The sequence below is a fragment of the Grammomys surdaster genome, unplaced genomic scaffold (genome assembly GCF_004785775.1).
Source record: "Grammomys surdaster isolate TR1022 unplaced genomic scaffold, NIH_TR_1.0 212, whole genome shotgun sequence".
Lineage (NCBI taxonomy): Eukaryota > Metazoa > Chordata > Mammalia > Rodentia > Muridae > Grammomys > Grammomys surdaster.
Window position 1 is genome coordinate 6,246,599 of NW_021604657.1, and position 11,786 is coordinate 6,258,384.

An 11,786-nucleotide genomic window follows, 5' to 3' on the forward strand; every position below is an offset into this window, starting at 1 on the left:
GGAAGGAAGGAAGGAAGGAAGGAAGGAAGGAAGGAAGGAAGGAAGGAGAGAGAGAGAAATAAAGAGAAATGGAAGTTAATAATTCGTATAAAAGTATGTCAAGTACAATGCTATTTATAGACTAAAAGCTTAAAATAATTAAATTGCCTAAATTTAGATATTGAAGAAAAGTGGTCTAACAACATCATATCATTTTGTTAGGCAAAAATCTCTAGGCTCCAACAAGAGGATTTTTTTCCACCTAAATTGTTATCCCAGCACAATAATTGTAATTGTTTCTGTTACTATTTGTCTTACTTTTATCTCCTAGTGCTTTGATAAAATACCCTGACGAAAGCACCTTACTTAAGGGAGAAAGACTTACTAGGCTCACAGTTTTACCTATCAGTCTATTTCTGAGGGGAAGTCAAGGGGGCAAGAACTTAAATCCACAAACAAAAGTGGAAAGAGAATGAATGCATGTGCGCCTGAACTCAGCTAAGTTACTCCTAGAATCAGAGAGAGAGAGAGAGAGAGATGGAGATGGAGAGGGAGAGGGTGAAGGAGAGAGACAGAGAGAGAGACTGAGAGACAGAGATAGAGAGACAGAGGGAGAAATAGACAGAAAGAGAGAGAATGTGTGTCCAGGGAATGATGATCCGTACTTTCAGGCTGATCTCATGTCAATTAACATAATCAGGAGACTACCACACATACATGCCTACAGGCCAACCTCATCAGCGGAGCCAGGATAGTGGCAGCCAGAGCAGGAAGCTGAGATTTTCAGTATCAACTTCAACATCAAATATGTGGCAAAGAGTAAAGTGAAAGTTGGGCAGTCCTATAAGCTCTTAAAGATTACCCCTAGTGATGTAGCTCCTCCAATAAGGCTGCATTTGCTAAAAGTTCCATAACATTATCCAAACAGCATCACCAACTAGGACCCAGGGGCTCAAGTACCTGAGCCTATGGCGGCCATTCCTCATATGAACTATCGTAAGTGATTTGATAGATTGTTTTGTCTCATGCCTTCAAAGCTTTCAGTCCATGCTTGGTTGACTCCCTCCCTTCCGGATCTACCATGAGGCAGAGTGTCATGGAAGAAGTGCAGGTAAGGCTGAAGTGAAACACCTCATCTCACCAAAGACTGATACTGAAGAAAGAAAAAAAAAAGAAGGACTTAAGGCAAGAAATAAGCCCCAAGTGATTAATATGGTGATTCACAGATGGTCATAGAACTAAGAATAAGTGACTACTGAGAGCCTGGTCCTAAACAGGACATCAAGATTACTCACTAAAGTGTCCAGAGAACACTGTGGAAGAGGGAACAGAGCAAGATGAGGAGGAACACTCTGGCTGCTGTATATGGCATAATCATCTTAGTCATAAACACAAGAGCAGCAGTGGCTCGGGAGGAAAGAGAATGATATGAAAGTAGGGGTAACCAGAAAATAAAGGAAATGGGAGAAAGCATATAACATTGTAGACAATACAACCCACAGAAAACGAATTCTGTGACCTACTTCTTCCAACTGAACCTCACCCAATTTTCAACACCTCTAAATCCTACTATCAGTAATGAATGTACCAGTGTAGTAACTCACTGGTAGATAGGCATACTCATGAACCAGTCAGTCCCCAGTAATGAGACGCCCCAGCCAGGAACTGAGACTTAAACATATGGAATATTTCGGGATGTGCTTCATATTTTAAACATGACAAAAGAGATTTGCGCCTCTAGGACAGGTTTTTGCACAAGAACTTTTCACGTCAAGAGTGTGCAAGCCTGAAGCTTGTAGCTCAGGGGTAGAGTGATTGCTTCTCACTTAAATAAATTAAAAATAATCAATTACTTGGGTCTAAAATCAAATAAATCCTAACGAGAGGAGGAAAACAAGGAGGAGGGGGAAGAAAGACACATAAAAGAAGAGGAATAAAATCTTGTAGTGAAAATTTTTAATTCTTATTTTGAGAAGCATCTCATGACTGAAAATCCCTTAAGAATCACACAATGGGAAGCCTAAGCTACACTTTTGTTTATTTGGGTTTTTGTTTGTTTGTTTGTTTTTGTTTTTGTTTTGTTTTTCGAGACAGGGTTTCTCTGTGTAGCCCTGACTGTCCTGGAAGTCACTCTGTAGACCAGGCTGACCTCGAACTCAGAAATCTGCCTGCCTCTGCCTCCCAAATGCTGGGATTAAAGGCATGCGCCACCACTGCCCGGGTTACACTTTCATTTATATCATTGACTTTTAAATTAATTTTTAAGTGTTAGTTCTTCGGGAATTTCTTACATATTTGCTTGAATTGACTTCCCAACTCTTTGCAGATACATACCCTTCCCTAGACAACCAGTTTTGTGCCCTTTATAAAAAATGCTTCAAGACCAATTTGTGTTGCCACAGTATTCTTGAACATATGGTCTTCCACTGGAGAATGGTCAACTTATTGAAGGCTACACTCCTATAGAAAACTGCTTCTTTGTCTCCCAGATGCTAACAGTTGCCAACACCTCCACCACTAGGGATGCAACAGTGTGCCTACATCTCCTGTCTATGCTTCTATTTGGTTTAGCTTGGGTTGTATGAGATTTATGTATACTGTCACAAACTCTCTGGATTTATAAGTTCTTTCTTTCCTGTTGTGTTCAGGAGATACTGTTTCTTTGTAGTCGTCTGCTATTTCTGGCTCTTCAACCCTCTGCATCCGCTCTTCTACAATATTTCCTGAACTTTGAGAGAAAGGGGGAAGTATATATGTTCCCTTTAGGTCTTAACATTCTACAGTGTCTTATTCTCTACACCTCTGTCAGGCATGAGCAGGCCTCTGGGTTAATCACCATTCTTGGCAAATAGAAGCTTCTCAGATTTGGGTTGAGAGATGTATTCATTTATGAGAATACAATGCCACTAAAAGTCAGCTTAGTACTATGTCTGTTTAGCAGCAAAATAGTAGTCAATTCTCCCCTGGTGCCTGTCATATGTATAGACCATTATCAGACCCAAAATAGGCTGATAATGGTATCAGGTGTGTATTCCATCTTGCAAATCAGGACTTAAGTATAATCAGAAAGTGAACGATCACTCTCATGTTGTTCGTGCCACTACCGTACAAAGAGACATGTCTTGTCAGGCCAGTCATTATTAAACCAGTCTGGTATGGATCCAGAGAGCGAATTATTGATAATTGTTTCCCTCTTCAGAAGCTTGCATACCACTTACCAGCACCATGAAAGCTACCTAGGAGGGATGATGCTTCAAGATCCATATCAGCTTGATTTCATCTTGTTCTACAACTCAAGTATGTGGCATCTTCAGAAAATAGGGTCTTAGTGCAAGTTTTAGATGGTAACCATGAGTAATAATTTGTAATACATAGGGAGTCTATGTGACCTCATTTTCCCAGAGCTCAAAAAGAAGTAATTCATTTCTGCTAGTGGGTTGTTATTATTAGTCTCTCGTGTCTATTAGCAGCCCTGTTATTGGGTGTATATATGCATCTATAGTAGTTGGAGAGCAAGATTATTGTTCAAAAAGTCTTGTTTTTAATTAATTTCAAAAACAAATGTTTTATATGATCCTGGAGAGATGGCTCAGTACTTAAGAATACTTTCTGCTCTGGCAGAAGACCTGTGTCCAATGCCCAGCACCCACATGGCAACGTGGAAGTATGTGTAATTCCATCACAAGGTATCTGACCCTCTCCTGCCTCTGCATCAGGCATACATAGAGTACACATACATACATTTAAGCAAAACATTCATACTCATAAGTTATTTGCAATATGAGTATATAAAGAGAAACCTCCCTTATAGATCTTAGCTCCCTTTTGAGCTAATACTTACTGGGGCTACCTGGAAGTCAGAAGTCCAAGATGGCTATTTAGAGGAATGAGGGAAAATATAACACATTTTAAACATGGTTCTATTTAGAATCAATGTCATCATCATTGTCGCCACCAGCATCATCTGTATCAAAATAAAATGTGAGCAAACTAAAGCATGTATCCAAGCCCTAGTAGAGAAAAGGTTATAGTAAGATATGGTATGAAATTACATGTGAAGATGTGTACTACATGCAAGCAAAGGAAGACAAAGTGACTGGGTAGAAGAAAAATAAGTACTAAATTCCAACCAAGATTAAAGCTGATAGATAAAATGATGTCACACTAACAGGTTTCAAGCAGACCCTTAATTCTGGAGCTCATCATCCATTTATATTTGCTCTTTGGCCTTCCCAGTGGATCCATCTGCTCCTCATGGAAACCTACAATGGCTGTTAATGAATTCAACATTCCCTAAATTTTCCATAAAGGGTTTTTATTAAATGAAATGGAACTTGAATAGTTCAACAGTTTTTAAAAGACTGAACCATAGGTTGTACAGTGTTACTCTCTCTCCACTCCTATGTGCTCTGAAGTCCTAATTAGAGCCACAGCTATCCGTGAAATATTTTGGCCTTTGCCTTTATAGCACAACATGTAATTCCTATTAGTATAATAAACCAGTAACTTCAGTATTTGTGAAAACTGAATAAAGTTTATAAGCCTATCAAAATACCTCTTGCTTCTTGTAAATGTTTAGGAAACATCCCTGAAATGTTTCTGAGAATTAAATTTTAAGATTTAGCAGGAACTAAAGAGTGACCTCACACTGTACCTTGCTTCCTTCTGAATGAAGTAAGTTCCCAACTCTAGAAGGGACAGGGAGGGAAAACCACCAGCACTCAAGATTAAAGTCAGGAGAGACCGATCACAATGACTGTAGCAAACTTCTCACAACTACATAGGTCCTTGAGATGCCATGTTTGGTCTCTCAGTTTGAAAGGGAAATGAGGATACATGGGCGAATGTAGTCTCAGGCTATATAGAAGCCCTTGAGGAAAGCAACCCTTTAGTATTCTCATGACGTCTTGTCTGAGAAATCATTTCACATTCTTGTCCTTGGGTGAAAGTTTGAAATTCTGGCCACATAAAATTACATTGTCTTCCCAACGTCTTCCAAGGTTTCAGAAGAACTGAAGCTTTTCTAAGCTACATGTGTCTATAAGGTGAAAATCCAAGTCCCAACTTCCCTGAATTATGACTGTCCTTCTAGAGTGCTTTCTGTTGCTGTGCTAAACACAGTGGCCAAAAATCAATCTAGGATAAAAAAGGTGGTTATTCATTTTACACTTACAGTTCAACACTGAAGGAAGTCAGAGCAGGAACTGAAAGAGAGACCACCACCTCTACATTGACTTCCTGCCCTGCTCCTTCTCCACCAACTTTCTTAAACAACACAGGAGTAAGTGCCCAGAAATGGAGCCACCCAGATCAGCTAAAGTCTTTTCACATCAATTATCAACATAGACAATGCCCCGCAGGCCATACTGTTGGAGGAGAATCAGCTAAGATGTCTTCCTTGTAGTAGGTGATCTAGTTTGTGTCAAGTGGGCAAACATTAACCAGCACAATGGTCAAATGATAAAAATTGATGAATATTTGACATTTAATTAAAATTCTTCCCTATCACCACTAGTTTTTAATAGTGATAGCATGTTAAGAATCCCTGCCCAAGTCCTGGGCTGCTTCCAAAGAAGCTGTGTAGTGCATATAACTGTTTGTAGATCCAATACCTCCTTACCTAATTTGAGAGATAGATTCTCTCAAACCAGCTCTGCTTAAACTAATGAAATATTTGCAAAGCCCTTCATGTGGGAACCATGTAACAGTACCAAAATATTAGTAGCTTATGTGTAGTCAGCCTTTGCTAATGATGAGGGAGATCTTTACCTTAAAGGTGTCTTTATTACTTACTCTCTTATTTCAGCTATTTTTCCCTTTAAGACATACTTGTTCCTTTGATTTCATGACTGCATGTAGACAGCTTTCATCAAGTGTTTCTGTGCTATCCAGAACGATAGTTCAGCCTTCATTTGACCTTTCTTATAGAAATACACTTTCCCACAATATAACACCCTGGATTTGTTTCCAATTTTGTTATCTTTTATTCCATTTCTTTTAGGAGTATCTCATCATGATCTCAACCTCTAAATAATAGGTTGTCCAGGGCTCATCCCTAAAAACTTTTATTTTCTCTATTTTTGGCAACTTTTATTGATTTGTTTTAAATCTATAGGCAAGCTACTCCAAAATATGCATCTCCAGCTGAACTCTATCTTTATATCCAACCACTTGCTCAGAATTCTGTCTAAATTTTAAACAGGTACATGAAATATGTATTGTCCATACTAGAGATTTGAAATTTTCATCTCTAAATCTGCTCTTCTTAGTCTTTCTCCACTCACTGATTAGCAGTAGTATTCTTTTGTGAAAAACATATATTACTGCAGATAATATTGTCCCCCCACCTTCCTCTTATTTTATGCATCTCATATTTTATCAAACTCAACAGGCTTTACTTTCAAAACATAACTTCTCATCACTTCTACCACTATTCCTCAACTTAGTGAAATGGAAACCTCTTCCAAGAATAAGAACAAGATATGATAGTAACTCTGGTTTTATTGATAATGAGCTATAAAAGATTGGAAAAGGCAGGAAGCCAACCACAAGCCTACTTCAGTAATCCATACACTTGATGCCAACACTTACTTCTGTTTCCCTTGTGTCTATGATCATACCTGGCCCATTATAAGGATTCTCTGAACACTGAGTTAGATAATCAGTACAGAATCCACAGACCTAGGAAGAGCAGGGGGAAATGGCAGTTTATCGTGAAAGAAGGTAGACTGAATAAGATACTACCTTAGTGAAAAATACCCAACAGAGTACCAGCACCTATAATATGTACCATATAGGTTAAAAATGTCTAATTGGCCAGCTGGTTTGCTGGACATATGAAGAGTTGAACAAGACATACAGATCTATAGATGAAAAAGGTAGGAGGAAAACATGATAGTATTTTTTTTAAAAAAAGTGAATAAAAAGAAGCCACAAAACATTCTTGCAGAATCATCACCAAAGTACAAAAACATGATATAACAAAGACATCTTGCACTCAGAGTCTCCACACATATGGACGTTCACATGCAGACTTGCACACACACACACACACACACAAAGGTGTGCATGTGTACAGGCAAGCATATTTCATGGGATTGTCCACATACTGTAGCATAATAGCTTTGCTTGTTCTGTGACAAACTAAAAGATTAAATACTTTACTATATTATTATATATTTATATATAGTCTATGTTATATAAAATAATATGTGAGACATATTGAATATATAATAAAGGCATATGTATTACTTAATACTAAACAACACTGTAACTCAACTAATACTAACAACTATCTTAAATGATTCTTGTTCCTGTAGGCTCCACTAACTCTTCATACATGTATCTGTAAGATCACTTTATCAGCCCTCTTTCATGTAGTGCATTTTACCTTTATTTTTTTACTCATCCCTGTGGTATTAGTTTGGATAACACAGATACCTGAAAGAGATTAAAAGTCTCATTTTTCTCTCCCTAGTCATTTTAAGTTTTATTCAAATCCCCTGCTAGTTGCTTCTCTGCCACCCTAGTATATATCCTTTGTCCATCATCTCTGGCTCAAAATTCCCTGGGAGAATGGTTAAAAGTCATGAACAGTGTCTGTGGGGTTAGAAGCCAAAGCCAAGCCCTGTGCAATGATAGTTCAGCACTGTGGACAGCAATGCACGTGTTCACGTGTTCATGTCCCCCCTCCAAAAAAAATTAAACTACCTCTACATCCATATTCCATTAGCACATTCCAAAAACATAGCAATAATAATAACATGAGACACATTGAATATAATATATATATATTGAGCACCACTCTAATTTATTTGTTCCTGTGTTGGGAAAGGTCAAACCCACCGGGCTGTTGAGAAATTATGTAACTTGCCAAACACTAATAACTAGTAAGGCTCAAGACAGATCCTTCATCCCTATATTTAAATCTATGCACACACACACACACACACACACACACACATGCACACACTCCATAAACCTGTTTTCATAGAGTCCTGTGATACAATCAGTTAAAGGAGCCTCTAGCTCCTTTTGAGGGAAACATGATAACCATTAGGTACGTACAAGGAAAGCCAACACTCTGTGAAGGAGGGAGAGAAGAGACTCTGAAGACAAGTCTTCTCCCCAAGAAGATGTACAGGTAGCTCCCCATGAGGTCTTCTGGCCACATAAATCGCAGTGATAGGCACATTCCACCAATAAATATTTGAATGTGTTTTTGTTTTCATGTCTCTGATGTCTACATCTTTCCCAAGCATCCCAGTCCCTAATCAGTCCCACATGTCTGTTCTTAGCTATGTATCTGAAAGCCAGCCAGACGAGCAACAAAGTCCTTGGCCACAGCAGCACCTGGCTCTCAAGGATGTGGGCCTCATCTTAAATCTAGCAGAGGCTCTTTGATCTCCTCACTTGGACAAAGTTGTGGCCGGGCCTTTGGACAATATCCTTCCAGAGTCTATGTTCTTTTGTCCCAATTCCTTCTCTACACAGGGACCCTGATCACTCTCCCTTCCATTCCTCATCTCTGACAGATCTAGGTGGTGGAAATTTTAACTGGATCCTATTCCTATCTGCATGACACATATAGGGTTGTACTCTCTTTAACAAAAACATAGGAATATGGCTATCTTTCTATGTAGATTATAAATAAGAGACAAGAAACCCCACTTAAGGAGGCAGCTTCAACACTTGGACAAAATGAAGTTTAAGATCGGCCTACCTCTGTCTCCCAAGTGCTAGGAGGTGTGCACCACAACTTTGCATTGGTCAGATTCTTTAACATGGAAAGACATGTGCTAAGTGTAAACAGCACCTTTCAGTGGCAACCCAGATAAAAGAGAGCTGAGAAATGGAGATTTTGCTTTTTGTCTGACTGTTTTCACTCTTGCTGTTAGTTTAATCTATTCTGTGGCTACAATTGTGTTACTCACTCACTGATATTAGAATCAGCATCTTCAGGATTCTAAAACCAACTAAAGATGAGCAGCTTTCTTGGAAATCTCCATGCCTTAAGCACAGGATTGGAACTATTGAGACATTCAGCTTGATGTACAGAGCAACTACTGGATTCTCAGCTTCTCTAGTATAAGACAGTCATTGCTGGGCTACCCAACCTAATAAATCTCCTTTTAATATGTATTCATTTTGTCAGATATGTCCCTCTAGAGAATCCTGACAAATACAGGGTTTGTGTTTTGAATTGTTATATTTATCTATGGTCCTGAGAAGCAAACAGAGTGTTGACCAAGCTACAGAAATATTTTACCACTGAATCACACATGCCCAGTCCAAAAACCAGTTTTTAAAATGAGACTTCTTGTGATGATTTTTCTGGAGGAATATGAAGGTAATGAATGTTCAGACAGTGCTGTCTTGGGAAAAACACATAGGATTGAGAAAAACGCAGATCTGTTTCTGGCCTCAGTTTTATAGATTACTATGTGACACTAGCCTAGATAGTTACCTCTCTTACTTTCAGTTTCTTCATTTACAAAATGAGAATAATAGCATCCAGTTTTAATGTACGTCTAGTGACTTATAAATGCTACAATATATGAGGTACCTACATATACTGCAGTGCCTTCTCTATATCAGATAGCCAATGATATGTAATTATTACATCATGCAATTTGCAATTCATTCTCAAATGCCTCAGACAAAACTAAGGCAACTCTTACATAAGCTTAAATTTTTATTGAAATTGAAATATTTTAAATGTTTACTGAGAATTGTGTGGGGAGTTTTAATGATTGGAGACCGTACTATATACTTCTGAAATATAAAACACAACACAGTCAAAAAATACCGTTACTTTGCCCAGGATGACCTTTTCTAGTTACATCCATTTTCCTCCAAATTTCGTGCTGTCATTGCTTTTGATAGCTGAGTAATATTCCATTGTGTAAATGTACCACATTTTCTTTATCCATTCTTCAGTTGAGAAACATCTAGGTTGTTTCCAGTTTCTGGATATTGTGAATAAAGCTGTTATGAACATATTTGAACAAAAATCCCTGTAGTATTGTGGAGCAGCTTTTGGAAATATGCCAAGTGTGGTATAGCTGAGTCTTGAGGTAAAACTATTCTTATTTTCTGAGAAACTGCCAAATTGATTTCCAAAGTGGTTGTACAAGTTACCCTCCCACCACCAATGAAGGAGTATTACCCTTGCTCCATATCCTCACCAGCATGTGCTGTCATTTGAGGTTTATTTTTTTTTTATCTTAGTCATTCTGATTCACCAATCAGAATGTAAGGTGGAATCTTGGTCATTTTGATTTGCATTTATCTGATGGATAAGGTTGTTGAACCTTCCTTTAAGTGCTTCTCAGCTTCCTTGGTTTAGATCTGTACCCCATTTTTAAGTTGGATTATTTGGTTTCCTGATGTCTAGTTTCTTGAGTTATTTGAGCTATTGATGTTCTGTTCAGGAAGTTGTCTCCTGGGCTAATGTGTACAAGGCTATTCTGCACTTTTTCTTCTATGAGATATATTGTATCCAGTTTTATGTTGAGATCTTTGATCCACTTGGTCTTGAGTTTTGTGCAGAGTGATAGATATGTATCTATTTGCATTCTTTTACATGCAAACATTGAGTTCGACCAGCAACATTTGTTGAAGATGCTTTCTTTTTTCTATTGTACAGTTTTGGCTTCTTTGTCAAACACAAAATATTCATAGGTGTGTGGGTTTACTTTTGGGTCTTCAATTTGATTTCATTGATAAACCTGTCTGGTTTTATGCCAATACCATGTGTTTTTTATTACTATTGCTCTGTAGTGCAGCTTGAAATCAGGGATGGTGATACCCACAAAAAATCTTTTATTGTACAGGATTGTTCTTGCTATCCTGAGGTTCTGTTTTTCCATGTGAAGTTGAGTATTGTTCTTTCAATGTCTGTAAAGAATTGTGTTGGAATTGTGATAAGAATTGAACTGAATCTGTAGATTAAGTGCAGTATCCCAGACCTGGAAAGATATTAACCAAAAAGTACAGGTTAGCCATGCTACAATCAACAGACCCAAAGAAGCTAAGTAACAAGGAGGGCCCAAGAAGGAATACTTGAATGCCACGGAGTAAGGGAGATAGAATAGACATGGGAGGAGGGGGAATAAAGGAAGGAAAATGGGTTAGAGAGGGCTTGAGGAGAGGAACAGGAGGGATAGAATGAGGGGTGGATGGAGAGAGTACAGAGATACAGAACTGGAATCTGGTGTGGGTGGGCATCTCTGGGATTAGCTAAAAACCTAGGACAAAAACCTAGCATGACTCTTAACAATGGAGGATATAGAACCAGAAACATCTATCTCCAATAACTTGAAAAGATTTCCTCCAATGGAGGGATTGAAACATCAACCCAGCCACAAACCTTCAACTGACAATTTATCCTGTCCACAAGAGATGCAGGGTAAAGAACAGGAATTGAGGGAAAGGCTAGCCAATGGCTGGCCCAGCTTGAGACCCGTGCCATGAGAGAGACAACCAGCTCTGACACAATTAATAATATTCTACTATATTTATATACAGGTGCCTAGCATGACTTTCATCTGAGAGAGTTTACCCAGCAACTGATGGAAACAGATGCAGAATGGAAAATGGGAAGAAACGATTAAAGGACACCATAAGTAACAGAATAAAGTAACCTGGTCTCTTATGGGCCCACAGATATTGAACTGCCAATCAGAAGTTAGGCATGAGATGGACCTGGGCCATCTGCACATATGTAACAGTTGTCCAGCTCTGTCTTCATACTGGATGCCTAACAGCAGCAGCAGAGACTGTCTCTGACTCTGTTGCCTGCCTTT